This window comes from Euwallacea fornicatus, chromosome 1 (genome assembly GCF_040115645.1).
Source record: "Euwallacea fornicatus isolate EFF26 chromosome 1, ASM4011564v1, whole genome shotgun sequence".
NCBI classification, from domain to species: Eukaryota; Metazoa; Arthropoda; class Insecta; order Coleoptera; family Curculionidae; genus Euwallacea; species Euwallacea fornicatus.
Genome location: NC_089541.1, coordinates 5,454,963 through 5,468,065, shown reverse-complemented (window position 1 = coordinate 5,468,065; position 13,103 = coordinate 5,454,963). Strand labels below are relative to the sequence as shown.

At 31.7% G+C, this 13,103-nt stretch overlaps 1 protein-coding gene and 1 long non-coding RNA gene across 4 annotated transcripts in view; one reads left to right on the top strand and one right to left on the bottom strand.

Annotated features, from left to right (window-relative positions):
- aus (argus) overlaps nucleotides 1-3,282 on the bottom strand; it is a 131,109-nt gene extending 127,827 nt beyond the window's left edge. The window contains exon 1 of the mRNA XM_066286370.1: nucleotides 3,014-3,282. The gene's annotated coding sequence lies outside the window, so the exon portion shown is untranslated. The remainder of the gene's footprint in view (nucleotides 1-3,013) is intronic.
- A 2,611-nt stretch (nucleotides 3,283-5,893) lies between these two features.
- Nucleotides 5,894-12,721, top strand: LOC136338940 (uncharacterized). Of its 3 annotated transcripts, XR_010732038.1 has the most exons (6): nucleotides 5,894-6,120; nucleotides 6,254-6,336; nucleotides 7,023-7,094; nucleotides 8,066-8,183; nucleotides 9,171-11,004; nucleotides 11,057-12,721. It is a non-coding gene; the product is annotated as an uncharacterized lncRNA (long non-coding RNA). The 3 variants fall into 3 exon arrangements; XR_010732036.1 differs by lacking the exon at nucleotides 7,023-7,094 and having other exon boundaries at nucleotides 10,959-11,004; XR_010732035.1 differs by lacking the exon at nucleotides 7,023-7,094.
- The last annotated feature ends 382 nt before the right edge of the window (nucleotides 12,722-13,103 follow it).

The window sequence follows — 13,103 nt, the reverse complement described above, 5'->3', positions numbered from 1 at the left end:
TCGTTTTGAATGTATTTTTGAAAGGACTTTGATATGATGTGTCACTAGACCGTTGCTTCTAATTTACGAAATTGATCATCTTGTGCTAGCAATGATGTAAGCAGACTTTAAAAAAATATACAAACGTTAAAATAAAATATTTTTTTAACAAGATAACGGGAGAAAGATAATTTAGAGCCGCACGGTATATTAGCGCACTCTCTATTTTTTAATTATTCTACGTAATTAAAGTCACACCTATATAATTCAAGTGTTATCACTATACAGTGTTTTTTCTAAAAAAAAGGTATGCGCAAAATTCAAAGGAAATTCGTTGGGTTACAATTAGAAAAAAGCTTTCCGTAAACATTTATTCTAAACTACTTTTCTTAACTTTTCTCTACCATAATGTTTTTCATATTTCGATTCGTTTTCAGGTTTAAAATTAAATTCCAAACTCGTTTTGAATTTGTAGCGTTTACGCAGAAGTAGGTGCAATGAATATGAGTAAATAATAAAATTACAAAATGGAAATTTGCAAGCAAATCTGCTTTGCCACTATTTCATTGGTTGCAATTGATTATTACAGACAGATAGAGAATGAAATTGAGCATAAATAGTTACAAAATAAAGCAGACAATTGAAGAAATTAAGCAAAAAATTATATTTGGCTTTGAAATATGAGTGAAAGTCTTACGTATATCTGAACCTGTTGGGAATATAATATGACTCTTAAAATTTCATAAAAACGTAATTTATTCTGTTAAGATTACACTTCTTTCTTTGAAAAATATCAAAAAATCGTTTGATTTTTGAGTCTAGATCGAAGAATCGATACACCAACGCCGAGATGGTGACTACGTGTTTCGTATCCGGACTTGCCAATGGAAATTGAGAAACCGCTATTTCTGACTAACCTACACGTTATTGAAAAACATCTAGAAGCTTCTACTAAAAAGGGACGATTTGGAAAATTTTCTGGGCAGCGTTGTTATAGCGATATTACATTAAACGCGTTCAGGAACACCAATTTTTAATAAACGTTTTGGTGTTACAATTATGGGTGATTGGCAAATTCAACCCATATTTCTACAAGGGCAATTTATCAGCGAAGTGAATGGTTTTTTTTTTTAACAAAGTCTACCAGTATAATTCAGTTTGGTATCGAGTTAAAATGTAAGAGGGAAAGGCGATCTTCAATTATGGCCTGCTAGATCTCCCAATTTAAATCCATTAGAATTTTTCCTACGAGAACCTCAAATTTATTTTTATGCTTTCTTGGTAAAAAGTCAAGAATTCTTGACAAATCGGATACTTGATGGGTGTAAGTTAATAAGAAACAATCCTGGTATTTTCGAAAGAGTTCGGTAATCCAGGTAGTGGCAACTATTTCGAACAATTTTGGTTAATTGTAAAAAACCGTAATTCAGTTATTTGAATTTCTTAATTTATATTATAAGTTGGATCAGAAACTTACAAAAGTTTGAAATTTAATTTTATTCTCAAAAAATGGAAGGAGATACCAAAATAAATCAAGAGGTAGAAAAGTTTAATTTTTAGTTGCTCCATGTGAAATGATTATCAAAATTGCAAAAATATGCAAGATGTTCCTATTTTTGTTTAAAATTAAAACGGGCCTGGCTCATAAACATGCCACTAAATTAAGCGTTAAAAAAAACTTCAACACCTGGATTTTCAAAAATAAAGTGATTTAAAAACATATATTTAAATTTATAAAAACTTTTTTCTTATTCAAAAATATCCCCCTAGGGTTATATTTGGTATACTGATATTTTAGAAAAGGCCCTGTAGATTACCTAGAGTTTGATTTATGTTAGGAGGGTCGAACCCCATAGAGCAAAAATGGGATCGTTTTTCCCATTAAGTTTAACACTATTTTTACGTACAATGCCATACTTGAATATCAGCTTTCCTCCTTAAAATTTTATTATAGCATGATGCTGATTCATGCATTTCATTCATTGCACCAATACTGAGAGAACTATAATTTTACAAGATCTTACGTTAAATTCCTAAACCCATTCGAAAATTTTAAATTCACACAGAAGTCCAAAATATTTCTCATTAAACTAGTCATAGTATGCCTTTAGACTAATGCTATGTCTATCCCATGCTTTTCTTCAAGCGGCTCAAAGAGCAATGTGATCCTTTGAAACCCAATGGCGTTTGTGACTATATAAACTATCACATGATTTATGTTCATTTTCAAAGAAACCGGGATTAAAAAAACTAACATTGGAACAAGTAATTGAACCCCATCAGTCTACTTACTACATCAACACTGAAAAGTAAAATTAGTTTGCTCTAAAACCAGTGGTGTTGTGAGTAAAGAAACTATCACGGCACTTATAGTCATTCTCCAAGAATGAAAGAAAAAATATCTGGCGTTGGAAGGAGTAGTTATAGGCTCATGAGTCTGGAGTAAACCAATATCTTTTATAATTCGCCATAATTTACTTAATAATACTACACTTTAATCTAATAAAACCAGTGGCATTCCTGAGTCTAAAAACACTGATATTCCTTACGCACAAATCCGATAAATTTATAAATATAGTGAATTGGAAATTATACGTCAATATTTTCACTAAACCGTCTCAATAATTTTCACTTATAAAAAAATCAGTGTGGTTCTGACCTTGGAAACCATAATTTTAGAGAACATAAGGTGAGAGAGTGAGTGATAAGAAAGGAAGTGAGGTTTTAGAAAACCTCACGTTGAAAGGAAATCGAAATGACGAACGCGTTCTCTTTGAGACCTTCGAGTTCACCCTAAAAAATTAATTAGTAAATATCTTATTTTGAAGCTTTTAAAAAATTATAGTTCAATTTTGAAAATTTTCAATGGAAGGTTTATCATAAAATATAGATTTTGTAATTTTTACGTGATATATATTTTTGCTCAATACACGTGACATTCGTTTCTGCTGTAACTAAAACGTTAAAACATTGTTGGTTTTTCACCTTGCCTCCGTCAGAATGGAAAAAAATCTAGAATTTTTGCACAACTTACCTATTGAGGCTTTCAGTAGCAGCTCAACCTCATAGTTCTCAACCACTCGAACAACATTTATTCCATAACTGAAAACCACTCACTTCACAGACCTCAGACAAAGAAGCTCAAAGTTCCCGATTTTCGTACCAATTTGGCGTCCACCTTTATTCCTTCTGTGTCTTATGTGCTGCGCGAGTTATCCTAATTTATCCCGAATTGATAAATATAGAATATCGCGGGGTAATTGCGTATCCCGGCACCCTAACACAGGAACGACCAGGACTATTTGACAGGCCGAACAGTCTGCCCGGGAACGTAGATGCTCCGACCGATTCGGTTTGGCTCTGTGTTTCCCCTCCCTCTTGCTCTATTGAGTTGTTTAAGGGGCTCTTATAGTTTTACGTAGGGCGTAACTTGGCTCTAAGGGTTGCGTTTGTCCTTTTTATCCCCTTTCTGGCTCTGCACACTGGGATGAATTAAAATGAAGGGAGGGCAAAAGTGTTGGTTTATATACGGTTCGGTTTCATAGCTAATTGTTAAATACAATGAAGCATTTAGAAGAATTGAAACTGAAGCTTATGAAATTTTAGTATATTTTCTCCATAAGTTGCATAGTTAAAATCAATTGATTTATTATTAACAAGGAAATTCAAAGAAACAAAAATACAAAAACCAACACACCTTTAAAATTATGACCGTACGCCTATGAATTTGTAGAAGGTTTTTGCAATTAAATCCACTAAGCCACATCAAAATTTCAATTTGTTTCCTCTAAAATCAGTAGCCTTCTAAGCAAATTAAAACCAGAAATTAAAAAAATGTAATATTGAAGCGAGTAATGGAATGATTCTCAACTGAATTCCTTTAAAAAAAGAGTATATGGTCAAAAAACCTGAATTTGTAAAAATCTCATATTGGAATAAGTAATCGAACGCCCTTGTGAAATGTTGACTTTAATAATTCTATGCTCACGATCTGATAGCATATTTTTAAATAAGTTCCCTGAACCAGTAAAAAAATAATAAATTTCATTTCTACAAAATCAATGGTTTTTTGAGCGAAGAAAAAAAATATTTACATTCATTTTCAGAAAAGCTTAAATTTTCAAAAAATATCAGATTGCAATTAGTAATACTAGGTATATCAGTTTTTGTTGACTCGTTACAAAAATCCTCAATTTAATTAATTCAAAATTAGTGGCATTCTGAACATGAAGACATCATGAGAAGGGCTCTCAAGCATGTATATTGTTATTTCCAGAAAAAAAGCCATCGACTATTTAGTATTTCTACCCTTGTGACAAAAACTTACATCTATACAACCAGGATTAATACACCTAACGTACAAATATCAAAAGAAAATTACATTTGGAAATGACCCAATAGAGTGGCCAAAAAGAAAAAAAAGAGGAATTGTCTTGTTTGTCTTAGTGTAGTTGTGACGATTCTCTTTCCATCTTGTCTGAATTTATTGCAGTCTTTCAGTTATTCTTGTCATGTGTGTGTTCCTATAGTAATTAAATGGATGGATCGTGTAGCGGATTTTCAGGGTGCCTTATCTCTGTAATCAGTCTTAGTGCAATCTGATTTATTGTTTGTATGTATTGTTCTTGTGTAGCTTTTTCCATTACATTTGCCCTCAGTATGTATTCCTAATCAAACAATCGTCTGCAGGGATTTGTATATTTTTGTTACAGTTTTTGTAGCGATCCCTTCGTACATCAACGAATACTCTGTTTAGCAATTTCTTTTTTCATAGTTATAATGTATTAACGGAGTATCAATCTATAATTCTTGACACTCTCGAAAAATTTCTAAAAAATGTGAGAAAAAAACAATTTGACAACTGCGATATACAGGGTGTCTCAAAACTGCATATCAAGAATAATATCATGAGATTGTTTTGGTCAATACATTACGATTTATTTAAAAAATTATTTAAAAAAAGCGTCTCCTTTAGACGCTATTGACGGCCAAAGTTCTTGAAAAAAAAATGTTTTGGTATTCTTTAGAATGCCTCAATGAATTTCAATGAAACCTATTGTGTATTTATTTATTAGTAAAATAATTATTTTCATGTCACATTCATGTCTATTCACAATGTGCAAGTGGTAATATCTTAGCCATTTTCATACAAAAAAGACCAGAACTTTTCACTGGGTAGCTGCATCGCATTGATTTTTTTTTCTGATGATAAATTAGCCCTTTCTCGAACTTTTCTATCTGTTGGTTTCTGGAAAAATTATTTTATTTTCTCATACAGAAGATTAATTTATCATCGCTTCTATAATTATCGATACTTGTAAAAGCTGATGTCACTTATGGAAAATGTCATAAAAATGTATCAATTTCTTTTGAGATCAATAATGTTAACCGGATGAGAAATTTCTAAAAGATAAAAAAAAGTTGGAAAAAGAGCTAATGCATCAACAGAAAAAAAAATCAATACGATGCAGTTATCCCGTGCAAAGTAATGGTCATTGTTGTATGAAAGTGACTAAGGACTTATCGCCTTTGCACATTGCGAATGGACATGAATGTTACATGAAAATAACCTTTGTAGTAATAAATAAATGCATCTTATAAGCATTCTCCAGATGTAGTAAAAAATATGTTTTTTTTTTCAAGAAATTTGACCGCCAATAGTGGCTAAACAAGACACGTTTTTCAAATAATTTTTGAACAATCTCAATATATTAACCCAAACAATCCTATGATATCATTTTTACATGCATTTTCGAAACACCCTGTAATTTGTTCATAATTCTTAATATTTCCCTTTCAACGACCCGGACCATTAGCAACAATTCCTTTGACCCATCATTCTTCTAAGAAAAACCGCCCCACTGTGCTCTGCATTCACCCCTAAAGCCCTCTCTTTTCAGTGGGTGCGCATAAGCACACAGCGGCGTCGTGGTTTGTCCACTATTCAGTTTCAGACAACAAAAACAGAAATTGCTTACTTCGTGGTTTATGCAGGAATTACATGTTTGTTTGATGTGCCTATATGCACCTATATCCAGTGGATCTATACCTCATAACGGAAAATTATTGCTGTTTTCTCGTGTGAAATCTCATGCTAACGTCGCGAGCTTTGAATTTGTGTTCATTGTTTACAGCCAAGCGGTTTGTATAATTTATGTTTAAATCAATGAGGAATTTCCTCGGTAAATCTTAGATATAGCTTGAATTTAGAAGTTGTATTCAGCAAGAACAGTGACAAAGGTCATAGTTCCTTATGAGCACTCGATCATTTCAGACAGGCGTCGAAACAAAAACCGACCTATCCAGGATTAACTCCAACTTCCATTAGGCCATCCATCAAAAGCAAATGATTTACTTGTAAGTCTAACTTCTGCAAGGTGTAAACTTTTTATTCCGCTTTTAGTCACTGTTCGCCTGTGAAAGATGCGGAGTTAACACATTTTGCTCAGTTTCCTAAAGGAACCAGAATTGAAAATAATGTAGATATAATGTTTGAATTCGCAAAGGGCTTTTCCTAGCTTCAAAAATCAGTTGAAAATTTCCTGATTTTTTTTTCCAAATTCTGGAAAACACTCAAGTTCCATAATTGTGTTTCTACTTTCCAATAGTCCGTTGAAAATTTCATAAATTTCACGTAAACTTTCAGGAATACGTAAATTGGAACGAACCTGAGCGTCCGCATTCTAAAAGTCCGTTGAACCACTATATTTTTTTTTTGGTAAAATGCCTTTAATTTTCTTGGAATTCCAAAACTGCATTTTTCGGCTTCCAACATCAATTAAAAACTTACAAAGTTCCTGCCAGATTCTGGAGAATACCCAAGTTCCAAAACTGTATTTCTATTCTCCACAATGCCTTTGAAAACCGGTTGGTAAACTTCTTGTTCATTTTCTGGAATACGTAAGTTCTGGAAGTACAGTTCCGCCACTCCGCGTGTTTGTTGAAAGCGCCGTAATTTTACTGTAAATTTTCAAGTAATATCAAATGAAATCCAGGAAACTCAGTAAATTCAACTATTTTGAGTAACTCGCATCATATTGCAGGATTTCGCTTCGCTCAACCCGCAGAATGTCACTCATTACGCAAAACAATGCATTTGCTAACTGATTCCATAAGTAAGTATAGGGGAGATTCCAATCTAAAGACAAAAATTCTATTAGCGAGTATGAGATAGAAAAATTGGAAGACCAGCAAACTGCAAAAAATTTTACGCAAACTCCTAAGGAATAATTACTAAATAAGAATCTCTGGAAAATGAACCCAATAATGTTGAATTACTTTCAAAAACTATCTTACTTTAAACCAAATGACGTGCTCATGTGAGATAATTTGATTTTGGATGAAAAGTTTTTGTCAATTTACAAATAAGATAAACGTGGCAATATTCCAAAAAAAAGCTTTAAATCTTTCCAACTATTGAGAGCCGTGATGAGTTCGAGATATTTAGTACATCTAGAGTTTTAATTGGTTCTTCAGAAAGTAATAAGCTTATAAAAAGACTCTCTCAATTAATTAATTTAATTAAATAGCCTGTTTAAACGACTATTTAACATCAGTTAATGAACTAGAACTCTTGCTATAAGACAAGGACAAATTGACCAACTTTCGGACTATCTTGTCACGAGAGGAGGAAGAGGGGGGCTTGCGCAATAAAGCAACCTTACAAATTTAATTAGTTGCTTCAGATTTTTTTTGTTTTTACTTAATTGGCATCCTTTTTGCAATCGCTTTCCCGGTGGAAATAAATTGGAGCTACAAGAGTTTCTTGTTAGAAAGAAAATTGCACAGTTTTGTTTCGGTGTGTCGGCAACGGCCGTTGTTTTGTTTTTCTTCCCGATGCTGTGCCAGAGGGTTCATTTAAATTGGTCAATTTCGTGTTTTTTTTTTTTTTTTTTTTTTAATGAAACATTCTACTTCTCGTGATTTTAAAGACGTATGTGTAAGCATCGGCTAAACGAGAATAAAATCCACCTCAAGGAATCAAAATAAAAATTGCATCGAGACATTTTTCTTGCCTTTATCCAATATTTACGTAATGGGGTTTCCAAGACATCGGTCCCCTGTTGACGGTTTCGTATTTTTCTAGATTTTGGAGGCTTCGCCCCGGTGATGGATGTTCCGAAAATGAGAACGGCTTTTATTTATGGAAATTCAACGTTATTCAGTCCTCGAAGATCCTTTTGGTGATAAGTATATCCATCCAAGTAAGATTAAAGTAGCTACTTATCTTGATATTATCACTTCCCCAGTTGATTTACCATTCTTAAATTACTACATATTTTTAAAAATTAACCTTCTACTAGATAATATCGCATACATATTAGATATTATCAGTTTCCGATCTATGGAAGTTCGAAATAATGTTTCTGAATAATGCATGTTTATCAGCGCAATCAGTCGTTGCTTATTTGCTTTATAAACAATGATATATTCCAGTAATATAATTCGATTGTTGAGTAACTAAGCCGGAAAAGTACAACAAACTTATGCAAATCTGTTTCTGTGAATATATATACCATAAATCTCTCGTTAAAAATGAATATTTCATCACAGTTAAGTAAACATTAAAAGAATTGACAGTCGACTTGAAATTGATAATCATAATGAATATATCAAATTTAATAAATTCGCACAAAAAATTTTATTTATACATTTCTGAAATTCCCAATTTCAAATCTTGTTCCACCCATAAATTTGTAATATATGTTGACACTAAGTTCCCTAATTAATCTAAAAAAAATGATGTTATTGAAATCAAACTCAAAAACTAAATCTCATTAATTGGTATTGGAGCCACCTAAAAATGTAATTTACTGGAGGATATTATCAAATCCCTGTTTCTTGATATGTTTTCTAATGATTTCTTTAAATTAGTTCTTAGTCAAGCAAGTTATCCCTGTATTTTCTGAAAATTCAGAGTAATGTGATAAATTATCAAGTGTCTTTGCAAAGGATTTTGTCGGATTGGGATAATCAAACTTTTTTCACCTTCATTTCCAAACATTTTGTAAATTTCATGCAACGTCCCTTGCAGAGCTATTTTTCGATTCGCAATATTTTCAATAATAATTCCAGAATTCCCAAGTTAATCATTTTGAAGAATTTCTGGAATTGTAAAATGTCAGAATTTGAAATTATTTTTATTTCAGTTATAATATCAAGGTATTAAGCGCACTTTTTCTGTTTTCCAGGGATAACATAGTAAACTTACAAGAGTATCTAAACTTTATATATGTATATGTACATACATACTTGAAATTAGTTTTCTTCGAGCCATGAGAAGATTTGAAGGTAATTAACTTCACTCTCGAATAAAAGCACTATTCTTGGATGTTTGCACGAGATATAAGGAGTGTTTCTATTTAGTTTTGTCCCAACTATGATATCAAGAAATAAGAAGGTTCCAACAAATTAAACCTAAAAATCCAATTTTCCAGAAACTACCATTCGACTTCCTTTTATTTCTGGCATGATATCATGGCGTAACGAGCTTTCAATGATTTACAAAACAAACAGTTAACAAACAAAAACCAACTTTTTGGTGAATTCCTAGCTGCTTTTAACGCGTATTTGATGTTAGTCTCATTCCAAAAGTAAAATGAAATTCTCATGCAATTAAGCTTACTCTCTTAGTTTTCCAAGAAAGAAAAAATCTTAGCGGGAAGTATTTCGAACGAGATATTTAAAGCTGCCCTAAGGAAGATATCCAAATTGGCAAAAACAAGATTTTTTGTATGAATGATTTTTTTGGGTTACATAACTACTATGTCTATGGTATAAGTTCCATATTAAACATCATTTTTTTTTTAATATTTTCTGGAAGATTGGATTATGGGCTACCCTAGAAAATTGTGTATTTTCAAATTGAAAAATGACAACAAAAAATCTATTTGATTAACTCTTATGACCTTATAATTTCTGATGCGTCTGCAGTATGACAATGATTGAATTTTCATACAAATAAGCGGACTTTTCTTAAACCTCAACTTTAAACAAATCAGCGGACTTTCTACGAATTTGAATCCTGTAACATCTTTTCAAGGCAGTCTGTAAATATCCGACTTAAAAATATCCAAACTGGCGAAAATGCGATTTTCTGAATGATTGACATTTGAAATCGTATAACTTTAAATCCATTGCCAATACCTATATAGTACAAATTTTATATGAAAGAGCGTACTTTTCTCCACATTTCATATAAGTCTGAGTCGTGGTAATATTCCTTCAAATCAATAAACAAATTACAATTTGAAGAAACCCATTTTGGTGCAATTTTTTTTTACATTTAACCCATGAAAATTCTCGCAAAGGTTAGTCAAAGATAATAAAAATGATCATAAAGTATTTTTGCTAATCCGATCCTTAGAGTACAAAGGATCGAATTAACTTGAGAACTCCTAGTTAGATGAAAAAAACAAAAAGTGGGGTACATTTGTTCTCCACTTCGACACTTGATTAGTTAAACCCACTGATATAGATACTTTGTAGACTCTAGATACCTCATTTGGTTGCAAAAGTCTTGGAAATCCTATTTCAGACACCTTTATTTAAAGGTACTTTCAGAAACCAAAAAAAGGAAGTAAAATAACTTACAACGTCACTTCAAATTTTGAAAACTAAAAGGGTTCATATGCCTCCTACATACCATATTTGAGTGAGTACAAAACTACTATTTTTCATCTTGTGATTTAAGATTAAAATATGCCACCATTTTTAGTTAAATGATTTAAAAGTGAAGTAATGTTTTTTTTTTAAAAGACGTAACTCAAGGATTGCTACGGTAATATTTTAAAATTTTCACTCAACAAACAACTGCGGTTTTAACATCGTCAACAGATTTAAAGAGGCTTTGATGTCAATAACTGATAAATTCACATTAAAGCAAAAAGTACAAAAAGGAAAAGAATAATATATGGGTCTACCTATCAATTTCAGCACAGGCTTCTCTAGATACTCGTTTAAACTATATAATGTTCCAGGTTTTATGACCACAACTTCAGAAATGATGAGAAAAGCACACTTAAGGTAAGTTGCTCATATCGAGATAGGTCATAATTTTCTCTTGTTCCTCTTGTAGTTTATTGCTCAGCAAGCATGGATAACATGGCCTTGGTTACTTATGCTACCACAAAGAAAAAAATACAAGACTAACCCTTTTTCAAAATGGCGATGTTCATGTAATCTTCGAGAGTTATTGATCGTCGATTTCTGGGTTTGTTACCTATTATAAACTCTCTTCCTGTATCCTCTCATTCATCCTTCAAGGAATCAGATATCTGATACGATTTTTTAAATCTAATGGTGTGAATTTACGCCCTATACAGGGTGTTCCACGAATATGGGCTTCTATCCATTCTATCCATATCATGAAAACTATGACTAGGAAAAAGTTGAGATTTGGATATTATGCTAAGATAGCGGTGATCTATTGATTAAAATATTTTTATGAAATTACCACTTCCGGTTATAGTGGAAATAAATGTCTACTCGCTTATTTTAAATGGAACACTCTGTATATTATATCAAATTTCGATTGTGTGGAATATTATTAATATTTTTCATATATAATGTTCTGTTCTACATTTTACGGTTTTCGGGATATTTAGAATTTTCCAAAAAAAAGACAGTTACGGCTATTAATGTATTTCTTAATAACTTGCAAATGGCTAAGTATATCGCAATAAATGTTTGCGCTGTTGTACAATATGCTTCACTACGTTTGAATCAGCGAGTTAAAATATGATTTTTCATATAGGGCGTTCAAGAAGAGAATTTTTTACAATTTTCAAATGAAAATTTTAAGCTATTATTTTTTAAATAGTAACCTCCTGTTTGTCCACGAATCCATATCTCATACTAAAAATAAGCACCACTGTAAAATCAATGGTCTATACCTAACCTTGATCGTTTTCAACATATTTCAAAATAACCCTTTTTAATGTTCAGTACTCTAAGAATGGTGACATTCGTAGGTCATACAAAAACGAAGATTATCTCAATATGTTTATTATTTATAGTGAATGTAACAAAATATTAAGCAGCACATGTCATATATTTGGTAATGATATCCATAAAAAAACGAAGCTATCACGAAATATCCTTTAACGTATAATAGATCAGTTTAAAACTAACGTATTTGTCAAAACACCTTACAGAAGAAACAAGCCTGCTGTTAATGACGAAATATGAATACAAAAAGCTTAATACTAACAAATTTTTAGTAATAATATCAAAAGAGACTTAAACTATCAATATCAGAAGACTGTCATTTCAATAAATCTAAGCTTTAGGTATAGATCATTATACATGAATAATGTTTATAATGTTCCGCAAAATTGAAATTTGACATAATATACAGGGTGTTCCTTTTGAAATAAGAGCATGGCATTAATCTTTGATATATCCGGAAAAAGTCTTTCCCAGAAAATATGTTGAATCAATAGATCACTTCAGTTTAGTATGATACCAAAATTTCAACTTTTTCCTAGTCACACTTTTCAAGATATGGATAAACGCCCATATATGTGGAACACCCTGTATATACCTATAAAATACATAAAATTGAAAATTGACGCAATAAAATAAGAGTGTTCTTTTATTTAATACGCATGCATTACATCTTGTTGTCGGATTTACTGCTTCTCCTGAAACATTCCTCTGTAAGGCTTTATTGCAAGAAAATGTAATTTTGTTAGATAAAAATACAATATTTAATGGAATGGTAGAATTGCATTTACAATAATAATAGTTTCTCCTCAATTCAGCAGTTTTATTAATTTGTAACCAATAAACCATATATTTCTTAATTGTACTTAAAATTTTCTTTTAATCGACAAGTTTCTCTGCTACTCATCTGTTGACATCCGTATGGGAAAGGTAGACTTTGGTTTTGCTAACAGCTGATGGGAACAGTAACCCCAAAAACTCCGAATATTATTAAATATGCATCGCATTAATTTCTATATTTGAATAAAGTTAGACATTTAGTAATGCATATTTAACTATAAATACACCAGAAACGACGTGGTAATCTCAGGATGTTTTGCACAGAAACTGGTCTAAATTAAAATCCCTCTTCCATATGCGTGCATATCCACCCTTTACGAAATGTCGCATATATATTT